At 35.2% G+C, this 21,882-nt stretch overlaps 1 protein-coding gene across 2 annotated transcripts in view; it reads right to left on the reverse strand.

Moving 5' to 3' along the window:
* Nucleotides 1-2,604: 2,604 nt before the first annotated feature.
* LOC106161838 (maternal embryonic leucine zipper kinase) overlaps nucleotides 2,605-21,882 on the reverse strand; it is a 31,545-nt gene continuing 12,267 nt past the window's right edge. For both annotated transcript variants that reach the window (XM_013538893.3, XM_087003441.1), the window contains exon 17: nucleotides 2,605-10,740. The gene's annotated coding sequence lies outside the window, so the exon portion shown is untranslated. The remainder of the gene's footprint in view (nucleotides 10,741-21,882) is intronic.

Below are 21,882 nucleotides of genomic sequence, written 5' to 3' on the forward strand. Positions count from 1 at the left end.
GAGGAAAATTGGCTTAAGCTTTATAGGTGTGCTACTTAGTACAACGGTTTTAGTCATCAGAAGATGGGTATAGAATCAAAGTTTCACCGTTACATTCTATGCCTGTATAAAGTATTTGCATAGTCCTTATGTTCGAATAATTTGAGATGCAGTTATACACATAAATCGAAAAATCTTGTTAAATCTTGTTAATGATTAAGTTGCGATTTAAATTTTCTGATATATTTTTTAAACTTTTATTGTAAATCAAGTGCACTTGGTGGCATCTAATATATACTATATTTTATGAAAATACGTTTTTCTTCAGGTACAGTTTATCAGTACAAAGATAGCGGTCACCAAGTGGGCTAAACAGCAGTATCACAAAACAAGCTGGAAAAATCGAAACAAGAATTATCGTATTTAAATTGCATTGCTTAAATAGCTACGCCCTGTAAAACAACCTACGAGTGAAACGTCTTATTACAAATCTGTCATACAAACATTTCCCACTTGTGGTCTCAATCTCCATTCAAATTTTAACAATTTTCAGCGTCCTTGAAAAGAATATTGAATGGCATAGTTCTTACATACTTCACAGTAAAAATATGTTAGTTCCATGTGTCTTTTTACACCCACCATAGGCGTGGCTGAACACAAGAAGTGCAAAAGATATCTCTTTGGTGGTTTCAGTTCGCAATTATTTAAAAATATATTTATTTGTTGAATGCGGCCACTTTGGGAATAAGACAAAATACTTCTTTTCTGAGAAGTAGTGGTTCATAAGCATCAACTCTTAATTATGGATTTTGTCATTAAATATTATTATTTCTACAACTTTTTATAACATTTTAATTTTAGTTTAACCTTTAATCCGAAAAAATTTGAGGTTTTGGGAAGATAAGTGGACAATATGACAATGAAGGAAAGAAAGAAACAAACAAACAAAACAAAGAAAGAAACAAAACAAAGGAAGAAAAAAGAAAGACGCACCCCTCCCTACATTTCATAAGGTTCCTGAAGTTACTGAAGTAATCGTATGCGGACATCAGGACTATTCTGTTGTTTGAAGTGAACACACGTCTTCAAATGCCAACTCAGGAAACCATTTCCTACTGCATTTCACCCCTGGCTGCACACAGTGGCTCAAAATTGACGACTCTATCCCCGACACTTGTTGTAATTCGCCTTTACATCGCCCGAACATATGCTGGACATTTTTGCAGTAAATTAACAGCGTGCCTTTGAGGGGGTCATTGGATGATGCCGCGGAGCACACACACACCCCGCCATCTCCCCTGGACTTCGAATTTTCAACACCTTTAATATTTCAACAGCCCCGTTTAATAATTTCTGAAAAATAACACCTGGTAAATTTAATTACGGGAATGGAGGTTCCCATGAAGAGACGGAGGTGTGATGCTGCAGTAATCTCCATGAGGAAACCCTATTTACTGTTGATAGGAATGGTGAAGTATTTGTGGACATAAATTTTCCTTCTTTGCCAATGTTAATCCAATATTCACGAGTGGATTTCAACTTCATAAGCCTATCAGATACTCAGATTTATGGCCCGAGTTCAAAATGTTGATGGAAAAAGGTGTACTTGCATACCCTAATAAATCCGGCCTTGTCAGGAAAGATAAACCTGATCTAACTGAGGGCCCTGTAAAACTTTGTCAATTACGCCGCCGCTGACAAACCAGCGCGGATTGATTGCCCGAGGTGTGATTGAACCGACATGAAACTCGCTACTGGGCTTCAAGAAATCACATCACAAAGCAGTAAGGACTTTAATTGGAAGGAAGCGAACCCCTCCTCCCCCCCTCCCACCTTCCCCAAGGCAATCTCGATGATACTAAGGCGGGGAGAGATGATCATATAATTGGTGTAATAATCAATACGAGACGTGGATAGTGATTAAATTTTAATCGCAGTAATTTGAAGGAAGCTAAGCTACCCGGAGGCGAACAACCAATAAAATTAAGGCGGGGAGAGAATATGATTTAATTGGTTTAATAATCATTGTGGGGCGTTGGGGAAGATTAAAATTAAATTACTGTATTTATACGTGTTTCTTCTAAATTATCCCGTATTTTGCTGTTCTACAACTCGGTATTTCTTATATATGAAATGACTGTTTTACTGAGACGTGATTTTTCTAAAGATGTACGCTGGAAGTTGCAGTTAGCTGTTCAAATATAATATTTTCGCGCATATTGAACGAATCCGGGTTGCAATGCAAATTTTTGTAAACGCAACGAACTCATTGTGCCGTCTGTCACGTGACCAGCCGAGGTCTGCCTTAGAATCAATTGACGTAACAGAGATATTTTTTAACGTTTATAACTTCAGAGGGCATTATCTTTTTCAAAACCTTTCTTTGCGAGTTATCAAACAAAATAGGATGTTTGTGCACTTGATATTTCGACAGCTTTTCGCGAAATTGTGACCATGAAATCTCTAAGTATTGGAACGTTATTCCATTGAAAATGGACAGGTAAGGTCACTATTATGCGAGTTAGTATGTAGGCAACCCTGCCGTAGGGGTCCCATCAGTGTCATCGGAACCCATTTTCAAAATGACTTGTACACAGAGTACGAACAAAGAAAAAACTAAGATGGTTCAGTGATTATACAGGTTTAATTACAAATTTGTGTATTTTGGACTTTCGTGTCTTGCATATGAGCTAATCCAACCATCCATTTTAAAAAAGAAAGGCACCGCTGTTTTAAAAATAATTTTCATAATGTAAAGGGTATCCGCCTTATGAAAAATATAAAAATGTCATACAGAAATGACACTAAAATACACGATCGTCGCTAACAAATAAATTCAACCATTAAAACTACATATATTATACTCATAGACCAGGATTTTTCCTCTGCATGATTAAAAACATTACTATGACCACAACTATTTACAGCAATATCTATTTACATTATTCCTCACATATCTGTAGTACACTTTTTTAAAAAAATAAATCTTAAAACAAAGCGTCAATTGTAAAATACCCAGCTTTTAAGTAAATTACCATATTTTTCATGTTTTACAATTTTACCTCGTGTCTAAATCAAATATATAAATGATATGACGTTTTTTTCATTAAAAATGGTTGTGAACAATTTGCTAAAATTATTGTCGAGCTATTTACAATTTTTTTTTGTTAAAAAAAAAAAACAAGGCAGCAAAGCTGTCAAATGTACAGACAAAAAACAGAAAATAAAGATGCAAAAAAGGTCATTTTGTCAATTTTGATGCAATAATAAATAATGCTTATAATAGCACTGTCAGTCAACACTGAATTTTAATCTTGCACAACAGGTAACATGGTCAATAACAGGAGCGGACCCAGAGATATTTTCTGACAGTATTACAAAGTATCTATGTTGATCCATCCTCCATTTTGATGGTCTTCCAACAGAAAAAAATAGATACCAGTCAATATAAACTTAATAACCTGACTGTCTTCCGGAAGACCCAGAAGATGGTCTCAATCCACCCCTTCAATAAGATTACAGTTTCAGGACCATGAGAGTTCAAATTCACATTATGAAAGTCTCAATATTTGAAAAATGATGACAGTGCATAAAATAATATTACATAATGTTTAAAGACACAAAAAACAATACAACTGCTTATGTAGAAATACAGAAAATGTGCAGAGCCCCAGGCAGATGATAGCCTGCCTGGGGCTAAAAGTCACAAATGCAAATGTTTGAGAAAAAATTATAAAGAAAAACAACAAAACTAGAAAAGCACTTTGAGAGTGCAGACCTCTGCCAAGGCAGCAATTGTTGATTATTATTGATAATTGATTGATTATTGATCCGGACCACCACCAAAAATTAATCATTGTCCTCTTTGGCCCACTTCCGACAGTTCCTGAAAATTTCTGCAAAATCAGTCCATAACTTTTTGTGTTATGTGGATGACAGACAAACAGGGGTGAAAATATAACCTCCTTGGCAGAGCTTGAGGTAAATATAATTCCAATGAAGCTGCTATTCAAACTTTTAATCTTCCAGTTTGATATATATATATATATATTTAAAACTTATTTGCAATATTAAACAAAATTTACCTGCATAATTATCACTGCTTCCTTATTATTAATCTAGCAAAGAGCTTTACCTTTGGGAGTTTACAGGGAAATATCAACAAGTGTGCTTTACGTAATCTCATTTAATGGCCTATTAAAGCAAATGACTTTATAACTCTGAAATTAATCTAGTGATACCCAAGGGTAATTTACAGACTGACCCACTCAAAGGTCTTCAGGCCCATAAGTCACACCTTAAGAAAAGCACAAAACCATAATGCCCAAAATAGGAGAATACCAATCCTGATGCAATAATACATTATGTTTAACTGCACAGTCAACATCAACTTATGCACAACAGGTAACACAGACGAAAGTAAAAGCATAAGGCTTCAGGCCCATCAGAGTTCAAGTTTATACTTAGAAAGTGCCAGATTGAGAAAAATGAAAATTTCACAAAAAATGCATAAATACAATAAACATGATAATCCAATAGAGCTGGTTTTCTCATGAGCTGAAGGCCAATCCTAAAAATCGTACTTGTAAGTTTAAAATTATAATAAGTAGCACAGTTTTCTTTTCATAATGTTTGCAGTAGCAGTGCAAAAAGATTGTCAATTTTGATGTAACATTACATAATAAATTAGAGAATAATTATCACCAATTTTTGTTTATTGACTATAAATAGGATGGACATGTAGAAAATATGATTACCATTTGGCTTCATATCCATGGGAGCTCCGAGTCCCACAATGAATATGCCAAAAAAGATAATGAATATAACACTAAAATGTATAACTTCCAGAAAAAGAAGCCAATTAGACTGCTTTTCTAACTCAGGCTGCATTTTAGTCCTGTGTTTCTTTTTTGAAACTTTGACAGTCATAAGTAACACGGTTTTTCCATAATGGTCATCAAGGCAGCAGCACCAAAAATTGTGTTTTCTTCTATTTTGATGCAACATTACATAATGCTTAACAGCATAATGACCATCGATTTTTAATAATAAAATATTAGTATCACGGATATTCAGGAAATGTGACAAGCAAAGGTCTTCAGGATCATGGAACTTCAAAGTCACACCTTGAAAATGCCAATAAGTGAAAAATTAAATTTTCACAAAAAACTGTTTAATTGCCAGAAAATTTACCAAACAGACTGCATTGCCTACTGGAGCTGTATTTTAGTCCCATGTTTCTTTCCTGTAAGTTTGAGAACAGTAAGTGACATGATTTTCCTTAAATGGTCATCATGGGAGCAGTGCCCAAAATAGGGGTTTCTTCAAATTTTCATGCAATATTACATAATGTTTTACAGCATAATGACCATCAATTTTTAATTATAAAATATTAGTATCATGGTTATTCAGAAAATGTGACTAGCAAAAGCCTTCAGGCCCATGGAACTTCAAAGTCACATATTGAAAATGCCAAAATGTAAACAATACAGCACTGTTCTGAAATGGGTTTATTTCCATTTTTAACACTTTTTAAACATAAAACAAAATAAACAGTTTACTGCCATTTTTATATGACCAATGAAGAAAATTGATGAGATGGGAAAAGTATCAATAGAACAGTTTTAAAGGCCCAACTTCCTCCATTCTGAGATTCTGAACATAGTGGATGAATGCATCTGACAAACTGCAATGATATGAGTTTATTTCCATTTTTGACACTTTATTACACAATACATGATAACAAGTTTACCATCATTTTTACAAAATCAACTAACAATGTTGTAAAGATGCAGGAAATGCCAAACAAACACATTTACGTATCTTATTAGTTCAATAATGAGACTGTTAACATGCCTAAGAATTGAATGTGAGGAAATGTGAAAAAACAGCATTACCTTTTAAAATAATGGACTGATTATGCTGATTTTCAAACTCAACCTGCGTTTTAGTAAGATTGGCCCCTCCTGCGAGTATAATGACAATTGGCCAATCTGTTTTTCTTATATTGTGTTATCAGTGTTGCATATATACTGAAAAAAGTGAAAAAAAACAGCATAAATTCCCTACAAGTGACCCGATCTTGCTGATTTTCAAACTTGACCTGCGTATTATGAATATTTATCAGTTCTGTAAGTTTCAAGCCAAAGGGTAAAACAGCTCTTCATTTATTGTGTTATCAGTGTTGCAAAAATGCTGAAAAAAAGTGAAAAAATAGCCTAAATTCACTAAAAATGACCCAATCATGCTGATTTTCGAACTTGACCTGCGTATTATGAATATTCATCAGTTCTGTAGGTTTCAAGCCAAAAGGTCAAATGGTTTTCCATTTATGGTGTTATCGGTGCTGCATATATGTTGAAAAAAGTGAAAAAACAGCATAAATTCCCTAAGAGTGACCCGATCATGCTGATTTTCGAACTTGACCTGCGTATTATGAATATTCATCAGTTCTGCAAGTTTCAAGCCAAAAGGTAAAATGGTTTTCCACTTATCGTGTTATCGGTGCTGCATATATGCTGAAAAAAGTGAAAAAATAGCCTAAATTCACTAAAAATGACCCAATCATGCTGATTTTCGAACTTGACCTGTGTATTATGAATATTTATCAGTTCTGTAAGTTTCAAGCCAAAGGGTAAAACAGCTCTTCATTTATTGTGTTATCAGTGTTGCAAAAATGCTGAAAAAAAGTGAAAAAATAGCCTAAATTCACTAAAAATGACCCAATCATGCTGATTTTCGAACTTGACCTGCGTATTATGAATATTCATCAGTACTGTAAGTTTCAAGCCAAAAGGTACAATGGTTTTCCACTTATCGTGTTATCGGTGCTGCATATATGTTGAAAAAAGTGAAAAAACAGCATAAATTCCCTAAGAGTGACCCGATCATGCTGATTTTCGAACTTGACCTGCGTATTATGAATATTCATCAGTTCTGCAAGTTTCAAATCAAAAGGCAAAATGGTTTTCCACTTATCGTGTTATCGGTAAAAGTGCACGGCGACGGCGACGGCGACGACGGCGACGACAGCGACGGCGACGACAGACGCAGATGATGGCTATATGTACAGACACATCTGTGTCTGTACATAAAAATTTCATTAAGAAATTACCCCCCCCCCCCCCCCAGGCCCGAAGCAGTATTTACTGTCTCAGACTACATCTACAAGCACCAAAATTTAAAGTTCCCATCTAACCCATCCCACTAGTAAGGAAACCACGGACATGTGACATATTTCAACACAAAATCATAAAGGTAAGACAGGTGTACAGTGATGTGGTATGCCTAAATATCAAATTAACTACAGTAGCATAAAAATGCTGACCACGTAAAAGGGGGAGAGAGATTACACACTTCGTCTGAACCAATACACCGAGATGGCACTTAATAATTAGCCGTCATACAGACAACACGAGTGCAGAGCCCGATTTACTTCATAGATCATGTGTTGCATAATGTGGAAGTAAATCATCCATTCTCCCTGTCAAAAAAGAAATGATGAGCAAGCGAGCACCTGTTAATGGTGTAACTATCTTGTCCAACAGTCAGTTACATATAATCTTTTGCAGGGATAGTCGTGCTGGCGAAAGAGGAGAGGAGAAGGGGAGGGGGGGGGGCAAGTTATAAGAATTTGGGAAGTAGTTCATTTTTTTCTAGAATCTGGTTTCTTGGGAGAGGAGGGAAACCCCACCTCGTTTAACCCTCGTAAATGGCCTGGGATGGGTATGAGAATTTATCTTGAATAACAGAATAAACGAGAGTGGCACAAAATAGGGTGTGGCGTGGTGCGAATCCTGAAGCGGCCACTCAGTTCACGCAAAGCTCTTGTAGCAAGAATGGACTCAAGGATGAACCCGAGCAGGTGGGGGGGGGGGGGGGGGGGGGGAGGGAGGGGGTTGTGAACTTTCCTTATGCATTTATAATCATCAGGCACATCCATCAGGCCAGTAAAGGTGGGAATTATTCTAAAATTTATAACGTTGACTTCGTCTGCCACCAAGCATTTAAGAATTAGACATGTAGACTATATCCCGAGGCCTGCCACCACGCATTCATAATTGTGCCAAGGTATTCCATTTCAACCCCCATTCTGGAGGAAAAAAAGATGTAACAAGTTTCGGCTTTCAAAACGGATATTCATCAATGTAATGGCCAATTGTGCAGAAAATGTCTGGGCGTCAGCGTCCCCCCTCCCCCCTGGTGTCACATTTCATAAGCTGTCACACAGCTAGGTGTCAACGTCAACAGTGGCAGCACCGATGACTTGAGGACGTCATCAAACTGTTCTGACAGTCCTTAAGGAATCTGTGGGTAGAGCGAATCAATTCTGCCCTTCCCCTGCTTCATTTTCTTCATCACTATTACTGTGACATAAGGCAGTGATCCAAAGGGAAAATAATGCATATTTATAAACATTTTGGTGGGTAATAATCTGTTTATCTTCTATCAACCAAAAACATTCAGTTTCCAACCCCTAAGTCAGTACAGAACTTTCCAGTATAAATTCAACAGCCTTCTCCCCATCACCAAACAAATTTACCATCCTCCCCCTACACCCCCATCCATGAACCGTTCAACCTTCATTGCTAATCTACAACTAATGACTTTGCACCTGAGGATACAGGTGACAGCAACCTTTCCGTACCCCACCTCTCCCTCTCTCTGTCACAGCCTGTTTTTCTGTAGAAGCTAATCTACAACTTATGACTTTGCACCTACAAACACAGGTCAAACCAACATTTACTAGACCCACCCCCCTCCTCCACCACCAACATGATATGTGTCGTCCTAATTATATTTGTGTACCAAAGAACACAGGTCACTATGAATGCTGCCTTTTGTCATTTGATTTTGTTATTTAAAAGCAAAATTCTCAAACCTATCACTTCTTTGCAAATCTTTCACCACACCAGTGGGGTCGTCCATCCGCTGCTTAAAAACCTGCAAAATGTGTTCCCCTAACTCCACCCCCTTCCCTTCTATCGCCTCTTCTGGGGGATTTTGACTTCACACCTGTCCAACAAAACCTCCCCCCCCCCTCCCCCCAAAAAAGAAAGTCCACTAGTCCTGACAGGCGTGGTTAAAGATTTTCCATTTTTACTCATCGATCAACCTAAAAAAAACCAGAAACTGTTCTGAAAAGGCTAAGCTATTGCCAAAATAGACACCCCTCCCCCAGACATGTCACCTGTTATCTATGTCTTTGCACTAGACTCTTACATCTGCCACCCCCCCCCCCCCCCTTTCCCTATTTTTTCACTATGTCTGCCAGGTGAAGATGTATAGATTTGCACCTGTATCCAGTGGTCACTTGCCCTTCCAGAACGATAATTAGCCAAGGTCAGGATATCACAACCACAACAAGTGTCCCACTCACACGTGATGGTGCTGCCATCACTGATCTGGTCAGCAGAGATCCAGGAGTTCAAGCAATACATGATTTTGTGCCATTCACACAACCCACCCTTCACTGAGGCCATTGTCTCCCATCACACACAGCCATTATGACATAACATACCCCTCATTTTTCATGGTTCCATTCACAAAACCCAAACATCATTAAGGGATGATTATGGAACAATTATCAGGTCCCCAAGGATCCACCAAGTGACCATCTCCTTACATGCAAAACAATGAGCACACCAAGACTGTATTCCCATACCTAAATTGATCTAACAGGATCAATCTATCTCCAAGGGGTTTCATCCTAAATTGCTATCAGCTTAAGCGGCTTAGATGTGTGGCATGTGACTGAAGCTGCTAAACGATAATTAATTACCCCCTAGCAGCTTCAGTAGGCATGACAGACATCTCAGCTGCTTAAGTTGATTGCAATTTAGCGAGAATCCTCTTGGAGATAGATCGATCCACAGTACAATACGATCTGGGAATGGTCCCCAAGGCTTAAACATGTGAGCAGCATGGTGCCTCAAACATATCAGTATTAGACAGCAATAGACAGTTTCTTGGTAATTGTGATGAGATGATAACCCTCTGATTACCCTCTCTCTATATATCAACAAACCAACTACAAGGTAATCAAGGAATGTGACAGAATTATCAAAATTATGTGATAAAACAGCACAGATGCCTCCTCATCTCCCCTGCATGGGTTAGCACACGTTATATTATCATGATAATAAAGATAAAGGCTACTGATGGGAAATACCATACATACCACACCACGTTTCAACCACCCCCCTCCCAGCCCAACTTCCAAAAATTTAGTAAAATTTCACTAGTTATCAATAAAATCTTTTAAAACTTTCCATCTTTGCACTTTTTATAATTCTCTTTGAAATGTCACAGTAAAATCCTAGTGTGGTAAAAAAATGGAGAAAAAAATCATCTCATATATCCATTAAACCTTTCATTACTAATGACCAATAACACTGTCCCTTAAAATATTATTTACAATTAAATGTTTGCAATCATCACAAATACTGTAAAATCACTCTGCACTACAACTTACACAGCTTTCACAATCATAACATTTCAGAATCAATTACATTAAAAAGGAGAGGTTAAAAACAAAATAAAGATAGCAAATAATGAACATCCCAAGCATACATTTACAAGGAGACTTTATTAAGTCATTCTCTTTATATACATATTGCAATTTTTCCACCACCCAAGGCATACGAGTAACCCGTGTCCACTTCTATACTGTTCGCATTGGGAAATGATATTTGGCTGTAGGAAAATATTCCACTGTAGTTCTTTGTTTCACTCAGTTCTTCTCAAAATATTGGCAATAATCTGGAAAAATAAATTTTTACCATTATGCATTTATCTTTGTAAGAAAACTCAGTAATGCTCTTCAAAATCAAAGAAAATAGTGAAAAAAGAAATCAAGATAAAAGCTCTTTCCATATACAATTTGTCAGCAACTCTATAAAAAATTGACTAATCATCAAGAGTTGGGAATGAATTATGATGGGAAATCAAGTTTTGGTGGGAACACCATGACTGCAATAAAAAGAAAGAAAATTGAATAAATATAAATGTATTGTATATCATAACAGTAAAAACCACTGACAGTGGCAAAATAAATAAATAAATAAATAAATAAATAAATAAATAAATAAATAAATAAAATAAAATAAAATAACCACATGCAGAAGAATCACAGTTTTTTTATTAAGCACATATCAATACAGCATACCTTATTATTACAACCAATGACCACCCATCCCCCATCAAACAACGTGCTGGTATGTCTATCTCTATCTGACCCAAACACCTCATCTAAGCTATTAATTACACCTCTAACGCCTCATTAATATAAAACAACACGCCTGGTGAGATAGAGATCTGATAGGAGACTGTATCCCATCTCTCAGTGGGACAGGCGGGGGTGATGTGTGAGTAAAAGACAGCCCATGCTGCCAGCTGTCCCCGTCGTTAAGACAATTGATTTCAGATCAAGGTGCTCTGCTGGGAAATCAGCACAAACTAATGAGCTTCTAATTACAGCAGTTTTTCACCAGAGTACAATTTAATCAATTAGCCTCTGCTCCGCCCTCACATCCAAACAAGCAGGTTGATTTCCAATTGTTAACTTGCATTTTTCCTTTTTCCTCTCTCTCTATCAAGTATGGCAAGACAGTCCTGTACATCAAAGTGTAATGTCTGTTACACTTTCAAAACTGCTGACAAATGTTTATTTTATTTCATTAACATTGTTGCCCCTGGTGGACAACCAAAAACTACTGAAAAGTGCCCTGCTCTGAGCAATCTATTCTAGGGAGTCACTCGTAAGTTTTACTTGTTCTCTCTCTCTCTCTCTCTCTCTCCCTCTCTCTCTCAGGTGTAGCAATATAGTGACATAGATGTCATGGGTCAAACATGTTAAAAAACTTTCCATTATTTCTTTAGGACACTTAAAATCCAATAGCACTCATCAACCAAGCAAATACCACAGAGTGGAAGAGAAAGTGCCTTTCTATATAACACTGTGTTATTCATAGATGTTAGAAAGCCTATAATTGTGAAGAAGAATTCTCTGCTTAATAAATTATTATTATTATTATATAATAAAGATCACTGTTATCTACAAGAGTCAAATTGTTCAACAGCCTCATTCTTCAACACTTGATTATTCCTTTTTTAAAAATAATTTCCAGGGTTGTGGTGCATCTGCCCAGATTTGGTAAACAACCTCAGTTTCTCATTATAATTCAACCAGAACATAAAACATCATACAATAATCATGACAATAGGCATCCTGATGAAAAGCACACACAATGTCTAACAAATACAGAGGATTACAAACGTACATCTTTTATAAAGAATATAATCCTCATCATAATTTTTGCATGTCTCATCCCCTGGGTATCACATAATCCCATTGTAAATGCTAATAACCCAAATATTCAATTAGGACAGATAATATCCCATCTATCAGACACAAAAGGTCTTACTTTCCGATGCACTCAATAAGTGCTTAAAAGATAACATAACAATTAGATGCTAAATTGTCGCATTGATTCATGCCTCTTTGGTTTTTTGTCAGACTTTTTGCCTCCAGCTTTGGCGCCACATGTTCACCTGTTTATCCTAAAACATTAATTGATATCATAATTCACGATTCAGCGACTAAGCTTGTAATTTTTTGTAATGGTAATCTTATAAAGTGTGGGATGCTCAATTTCATTAAGTCAATTGCTTTTAGCCTATTTAGTTTGAAATCCATGTTCTTTTAATATGTAAACATATCCAGTTAGGGTCTAATTGAATGTATTCTTCAACAGTTATAATATATTTTCTATCAAATTATGCACTTAAGCACTTGTGGTCTTTTTTTCTGATAACATAAATAGTCTTCTTTTTATCAAAAAAGGATTTTTTTCCCCTGGAATTGAATTGATAACACAGTATTATAAAAACTGGAAATTTTCTTTGTTCCCCCTCTTTTATTTATTTTATTTTTTTTTTTTTTAGCAGCACAGCAAATGATGTGTTCTAGTATCCTCAGTAACCAATTGTTCAAAAACAAAATCACAATAATGTCACAAAAAGCTATGTTCAAGGAACAATAATTCTTGTCATAAAATCAGGCGTGAAGTGTCAACTCGTCGGTAAAATGACTTGAAAAACACGGCCTTCTCTCTCCTCCTTCAATGCTTCATTTGAAAATACGAATTTTCACAAATGATTCTTCGTTTATTAAATATACGAAGATATGAAAAAAGACTGCCTTGAAAACAAGGAACTCCTATAAAGACCCATTTGAAAATATTCTTGGGTTAAAAACAGATTTAAAAAAATTAAAGCATACAAATTTTCAAAGCAACACCACACCACAATCTTATTTTTCCTCTAGATGGCAAAGTGTCAATAGCCCACACCCAGCCTGGGGGTCACTGTTTACAAATTGCTCACCAAGTGCAAAGACATTAGTATTTTCAGGTACAAAATCACAATTTGCACACCACTACACTGAACATTCAAACCTATTTACAGAACAAGTCAAGTAAAGACACCCTGTTGTTTTTGAAATTTCCCTTCTACAACAAAGCTAATGTTGAAAAAATTTGTCTCAATTTTCATTTGTTGACATTTTTTTCATGTAATGTGTGCTTTTCATGTCTCACCCAAAACAGAATTGAATCAAATCATTTTACTGGAGTAGAAATTGTGAAAAAGTTTAAAATATGGTTCTTACCAAAAATTCTCTGCCCCACTGAAAAGGACAGCTAAAATGATTTGTAATTTTTTTTTTTTACTTTCATTACAAATATCATAAGAATAAAAAGTGTGGGAGGGGGGAGAAGAGATGTCAAAGGTCCTTATTGACAGTGTTTACATCAATCTATATCTATTATGACAACAGAGAAATAGAAATAGAATATGCCTATCTTTTTATCACATTAAAACAAAGAAGTTCTACACTAAAATGTTATTGAATTTTCACTGATGCTCTATGATAAACAGACACCAAGCTGCCTCGATTGTTATCTTAGATGAAAAACGCTGCATGTTCAAGTTCTCCTTCATGCACTTGTTGCAGGATTTCAGCATATTTACAATCTTGGGTGACTTGTGAGTATGCCTGCACACTCTTTGTAAGAATGGAAAAGTCAGACAGAGAGTATAAACTTAAGCTGCTGCCCTGAATGTATAACACCCTTAATCTTGTGGAAAATCTCAGAAACAAGCGTATTCATTACGTTTTTGAAAACTTCAAAGCTGGAGTATAATGCACTTGGTCTTTTGTTAAAACTGAGCGCACTCCCCTCAGTCATAATATTATATTTTCCATGGAGTAAGGTCAAGAGGGGGCCAAAATTAGAGTCATTGTGTATACAAGAGTGACACCTATTTTGCAAGTGAGTCAACTCCACCCTATTCCCCCCCCCCCCCCCCCCCCCACCCAAAAAAAGACCTTAAGAGTAAGGAGCACATAGTTGGCACCAACATATTAAACAACTCTTTATCAGGAATATGGTATGGACCTTTTTGATCCTTTTTTTTTACAAAGCATCACCTACATTGCATAGTTATAATAAAATAAAAGGACTTTAATTTACCACTAGCTGCTGAGTAATTAACTATCACTTTTCTAACAGATTTAATGGCCTGGCTAGTAACTCTATCATTCAACCAGGAATTGTATTCAAACAGCTATTCACACTGGGTTGTTGGAAAACTGAATGAAATTCTAATGCAGCATATAATGAGGAATTCATTCATTTTGAGTCAACTCAGGTATTTTCATACATACAATTTTTTTCTGCAAAAAGATTTTGGTGAATGTTGTACAGAAAAACAACTAAACCACACAATGAAAGCCATTTTGTACAAGTTCATAAATGATAAAAGAGACTTTTCTTGCTTTCTTTACAGTTGTGTGAACCGTAAGGCTAAAAAGAAAGAAGTATGACCTTTAGCCCCAAATCAATTATTGAACAGAACACGGTGAATTAAAACAGACCTTATCTACACATGACTGACCCATACAGGTTAAAAATTAATAATTGACATGAGATGGTTGGTAATGAAATGTCGAGAACTTGTATCTTATTGCGAAATGGTGTGATGTCAGGTGAGCGCACCAAGCCAATGACAGGCTCGTGTTTGCGCTAAGAAAACAGAAATTCACTGGAATTAACTTGACAAGACAGAAACCAGCATTTAATTTGTGTTGAGTCAAGTGCAGGTCAGTTCAATAATAGTGTTTTGTTTTCATACATTATAAAACTGTCCGTGTTTCTATTCAATTTCAACTTCTTTGTTTGGTCTGTTACCATGCATTTTACTTTTGTTGAACACAAACCATGTCCTGAAATAAATAATACTGAAGTGCGTTTTTAATCTTATTCAGTATAATATTGATTCAGTATAATAATGGTTTGTAAAAAGAAAAAGTCAATGTTATAATCAAATGACAAAAACTTCCAGACCTAAGTATTGAAGAGAGCAACCAGTCCATGAAGTAGGGCAACATATCACACGAACCATGGAAAATGACAACCTATACAGCAGACTGCAGCCAAAAATGATCTAATTTGTAAAAGAAACATTAAAAAAGACAAATGATCCAGCATGAGAAAACCAACAATTCTTCAATTATTCACACCTTTTGTCTGCATAACAGATAATAACTAGGGGAGTATATCAATAATGTAGATATTTTTCAGAAATGATTTGCTGCCCCGTTTCTTCCTTGTCCTGTGGGGGTTGAACTATAAAGCAGCTATAGATCATACAACCAATCACAGACGCTACTGAAACATTGCTGTGCTGTGTTTCATAAAATACACATAAGTATTCCATCCCAAATGTATCTGATTGGATTTCTGTCATTAGAGGAACAATTGCACCATGTTATTTCCTTTAAAATTTTCACCATTCTAAAGAGACAAAGAGCTCAGTGAATTAAGAAGAAGGAAAACAGCATTAACTTTTCAGATATAAAACTCTAGATAAAATGGGGAAAGTTTTTTTTTTTTTATGAAAATTTTATTCTTGGAAATTTTTTCCCAATTTATACCTTAAAAACAATAAAAGCCTTTAAATTTAAGTACCTGATGCCAACATATTTTTCTAAAATGTACAGGAAAACATAGCACTCCGAAGATTGTGGGAGGCATTAAGACTTGCATCATTTAATTTAAAAAAAAGGTATAAAACATGGAATCAAGGTGCGGATGGATCGATCAACTATCTGTAAATAGGAAAATTTTCCTTTATTTTTTACAAGGAAAAAATCACTTTTGCTGGCAATTCTCAGATAGGATGCTTTAAATGTTCTAGTGCAAAGCATCAGATTATATTCTAATGGGTGAATGCCCTATTAAAGCATTGGACAATCACCCCAGTTAACGTTCATCTTGGAAAAAAAAAGATACAACAGAAGTTCATTCTTTGTGTTCAACACACGGAGTCGATTAAAAAAGGAAAAGAAGTGTCAGGGACCTGGGTTTCAGTTACAGATAATTACAAAAATATACGGAAATATTTTTTTAGCACAATAGAGACTGGCAGCTGTGCAATTGGAATGAATTGTCAAATTACTGCCACATCCCGGTGTTCTTGGCTGACCTGTCATTATATCAAATGACATGGGAAGAGCGTCCGTGTGATAGCCTCTTTGTGACAGCCTCCTTGTGACAGGAATCCAAATGTGATTGGAAATCAAACAGACAAACCTGGCCTATTTGGAGCATGACAGGCATCTGGTAACAGGAACCAAAAAATGTTACGAGAAATCAAACAAATGAATAAAATCTTAGCCAAGTCGGGGCAATGCTCACAATATTGGATAACTAATATCTACTGCACACTATTCACACATTCCTTATAAATTTTCCATGAGATGAAATATCTGATTTACCTAAAAGCAATTACATTTAAAATATTCATTTCAAAAACAACATAATATTTGCATTTCTTGGAAAGGGAAGCACCAAACCAAGTTCTGAAATGGTGTATGCAAACCAAGTTCAGTAATGAAATCTTCCCACACAGGTAATAATGCAAATTATTCCATGAAACGGAATTTAATTGCATTTTGTGTACTTTTCTTTGAAGATTCATAACAAATCACTGTACAGATCTTTAAGAAGTAAATAAGTTTTTACACTGATGCATCTGTGACGATCTACTATAAAGTTGATTTTTTCCAAAAATCCCTTAAGAAAGCCTAGGGCCAAAAGCTTGGATTAGATATTACATTTTTACAGTAGATCTTTATAGATGCATTTGTATAATAACTTGTATACTTTTCTTAAAATGCTTAATTTTAAAAGTCCCCTTCTTGACTTCATTCAAAACACTGTATAAAACTGTTCTGCTGAGGACATTTCTTGAAGTGTGATTTCCCATAACATCTGTAGCTATTATGAATTCATGAGCCTCCACGAATTCAGATTTTCCATTTTTTTTTCTTATGTAATTGTACTTAAATGTTTCAAATATGCTGTTACTGAGTCATTAAAATATACATCCACCACAAAATTTGCCAATATTTTAATACAAGAAACTTTGCGATTTTAATAAATGATTGGAAATCTAAATTCATAATTCTGCTAAAGATGGAACACTTACATAAAACAACTCAACACGAAAAAGCTGTAGAAGTAATGTGAAGTTGTTCTAAAACAACCTTTAAAATTTCCAGTTGTCCAAGCAAAACATTAAAAATCTTTCTTCACAAGCATGACTAATTATACTGATCAAAAGCCTTGGACCTGTGGCTAAATTGAAAACTACCCATCAGTACATCCATTCTAAATGCTGACAAATCAGTTGCTTTGAACATCTGTTAACAACAGTAGCTAGAGACCAGAAAACACTGCCATTTGTCTTCTTATTTAATACGTCTGAAAAATTACCATTTTTTTACATCTCTGATGGTGCTTCCAACAACCACATCACTCTTATGGTATGAAAATATTCATCAATGGTCTGCAATACAAAAATGCCAAAGACATGCAATCACCAGGGATTAAAACAACTGAAAGAGTAAATAAATAAATCATAAAAATTGGTGGCATGGGAACCAATTTTTTCCTTTTAGTAGGGGACTTTTCTGGATGGAATAGGAAAAAAATATAAAACTTTCTTTGAATCCATAAAAACTTTGCAAAAAAAAAATAAATAAATAATAAATAAATAAATAAATAAATAAATAAATAAAAAATGCAAAACACAACCAAAAGGACTACTTATTGCAAAAGAACTGTCAGAAATAGGGGAATCTCTGATTAAGCAAGCAGGGACTAAGATTCCCATCGTTTGACTGGACGACTCCACCATCAGGTAGGACGTCAAGTTACCGGCCAATCAATGCTTGATGAAGGGGACAATACGCCAGTGTCACTCGCGTGATTGATGAGCCTGCAATTACACCTGCTTTAGAGCCACCAACAATAGAAATCACTTCAACTGATCTATAACTCTGGACTTTGGAGGGAAGGAAAAAAGTGCACACTGCTTAGCTTCACAGCAAGCTCAGAGACCCTTATACTGAACTAGGACAATGGAGCTACCCAGGGGCCCCTTCAATATTTATCTAGCATTAGCAGCCCCCGCTGTGTACCTCATTTGCCTTGTATTTGGATACTCCCTGCCGAAGTGGACTGACGGCTGGCTAAGGACCCACTTGGTTCATCCAGCTTTTCCTCCCCTTGATACATGGGGATATAATGAATTCTGCACCACAGGCCATCAAATCTCAGTTAATTTTCAAAAAGCCTTTTCTCCTCAATGTTTTTTTTTAAAGAAAACACTGTGGTATACTATATAAAGCAAAAAAAAAGTAATGAAATCATCAGGTAATGGTAAGCATCTCATCTTGTAAACATCCAGTAATATTTCTTTTTACCATGTACAGTGATCATTACTTGGATGTCACTGACAACTGATTTAACTGGGCATTAAAACAATGCTGGCAGTGGCATTAAATTAGACCAGGTTTCTTCCAAGACATCAGTAAATCAATCACTGTTCAGGCTGTGCATTTATTCTTATGGAAAAAGCACTGAAACTGCTGCCTATCCATAAGATGTTACAATCTGAAAAGAAATTCTGCCCCATGGCATAGGTATTGCATTTACTCAGTTTATCATTAAGTGCAAATGCTTAATTAAAGCATAAAAAAGTTAACTATTAAGTTTATGTATCACAGATTTATAGACATTTTTTTTTTTGTAGTATTGTAAAACATAATTGCTTACAGAATGTATCTAAATAATTAAAATATTTTATATTAAACCAAAAAGGGAATTTTTTTAAGATTTAAAAATAAGTGACAAAAGTTACAAGAAGATAGTATAAATGCAATGGAATATAGTATTTATTGTAAAATTGTGTTTTTGATAATTAGCAATTACTATTTTTTTCAAGGAATGCGTTTAAAACAATTACAAGAAATACAAGGTAACACCTTTGACTCCACCTTATAATGAAAACTACTTTTGCCATAAACTAATGTCCAGAATGATGTGAATGAATACCAGTTCAATATTAACAAACATAGTTTTAATTTTGTAAATCCACAATATAAAAGCTCTATTTGGTGGTGGTGGTGGGGGGAGGGGATGACAATTTTGGTTTTGGGGTTTTCTCTTCTACCTCAGTGGACTTTTTGTATCATATCAACAGTACATAGAAGCTTGAATAAAGCACTATTATATGGTGCTTGAATTTTTTTCCTAAAATTTGCTAAAACTCAAGATGATGACTGTATGTCTTCCTAATTGGTGGAGGTCTTAAAGCTCGTTTAAAAAGTGTATAAATGAAATAGTCTACACTCTACAAACAAATAATGTGATCTAAACATTTTAGAAGGCGTATACTTAAAGCTCAGTACTTCCATGCGCCAATGGAACAAGCTCCAACACAGTTGTGAATTTTTGTCAGAAACTTGTTAATTTTATTCATCTAACATTTACATTACATTTTTAATTTTAGGAAAGCTTAATAACTATTGTTGATTTTACAGCCAAGAAAAACCAAGCTCCTACCTTAAAAGGAGCATTTTTTACCAACAAATCTTTTCTTGTACCTTGAATGCTTGCTATGGAAAGATGGCTTACAAATCATTTTTTGTTAACTTTTAACCATACCTAAGCTAACGTCACCTAATCTTACTATCAAGCAATTATCATCATTATCATATTTAAATGTGTCAAATATCATCTCAAATAAGAGTTCATTTTTCAACACCAATGTAAAAAGAAAAAGGAAAAAATAAAGAAAAAAAAAATCAACCAATGGACGCCCAGATAAAACAACATCACATTGCCGCACAAAAACCAGTCCAGGGTATTTTGGATTCAATCAATTTGCCTTTTAGCTGCATAACCCAGTGGGGAACATTCCTTTCCAGTTCCAATAACTTGGGTTAGTTTGAACAAACAGCCCATTTTCTGACTAATGGGCCTATTTTGTCTTTCTTAATGTGACACTCTCCCGCTGAGCCTCAGGTGCTAGGCCAGGTCACTTCTAAGCGGGCCACCTCTCAATTTTAATTCGGCTGAAAAATTACCATCTAGAATAATTGTAGCATAATGCCCCCCCTTTTTTTTCAAATGAAGAAATGTCTATAAGCATGTTGCTCCAACATCTTTGCTTGGATAAACAGGAGTAGCACATTCTAGAGAAAAAACATTAGAAAATCTACAAACATTTTTTCTTTTAATTTATCTGCAATTCTTAGTCATTCTTTCACTGGGTTCTTTTCAAATCTGAAAAGTTAAAATTGTATCAAACTAGAGTATTCCTGTAGTTTTGAATTTTTCATGTTTGAAAATGATTTCATTTAGTCCATTAAAAACAGCCTCTAATTTCAATAGAGAATCCCACCCTCTTGTCTGTTAGATAAAGAAAACCAAGAAATTTACAGTAAAAACACCAATAAATTATTTAATGATGGACAATGAAAACAAGCGTGAGAAAACACACCTCATTCATTGTTATCTATTCATCTGTTCTTATTTATTTATTACCCATTAAGTGTATTATACCCTATTTATTTATTTATTTATTTATAATATCTTTTCCACTGTAATGTAAGTGTTGATGTGAACTACTTCGATCATGGTATCTTTATCAAAGGTCAAGGAAACATTGGCGAGTACTTTGATATCGACATCTTAGAGGCAACAACCCGCGACCACTACAGAAATCAATGGGTCAGGTATGTCCTAAGCAGCACGAAATCTCGATATAAATCTTAGCAGGTTACACAAGATGGATTCTAAGAAAGAAAAAAGAAGGTGAATGTGGTAAAACCAAAGATTTACTGCTAGAATTGCTTTCTCAAACACTCATTCACCAGAAACACACACATTTGTCATTTTCACGAAATAAAAAGGATAAGGAAATTAAAAAAGAAAAAATGCTGTCACTAAGTGCAAACATTTAAAATTGAGTTTTGTCAATAATAGCGTGAAAAGGATTTTATCTAACAATGTGGCTTTTGTTACTGCAGTTAATATTTCATTAAAAATAATATATTCCCCATCAGCTCAAGTACAAATATAGATGATCTGTAAGTTCAACGATTTATTTGTTATGCTTAGCATGTTGAGGGGATTATATAAAATGTACTGGTCAGGTGTTCTATAAAAAGACACACAAGGGTAATTCAAAAAGCTTTTGTTATTGCAGTTAATATTTCATTAAAAATAATATATCCCCCATCAACTTAAGTGGGAATGTAGATGAGCTGTAAGTTTAATGATTTTATTTGTTTAGTTTAGCATGTTGAGGGGATTATATAAAATGTACTGGTCAGGTGTTCTATAAAAAAAATACACAAGGGTAATTCAAAAACCATCGACATGGTCTAAATCTGTACTTAATTCTTAGCAACACTGGTGAAAAAATCTCTTATGTTTCAAATATCGTGCAAGGAGACATTGTAGGGCAGGGCAGGGCAGAACCATCGAA

This window comes from Lingula anatina, chromosome 2, assembly GCF_051362555.1.
Source record: "Lingula anatina isolate TDL-2025a chromosome 2, LinAna3.0, whole genome shotgun sequence".
In the NCBI taxonomy this organism is placed as follows: Eukaryota; Metazoa; Brachiopoda; class Lingulata; order Lingulida; family Lingulidae; genus Lingula; species Lingula anatina.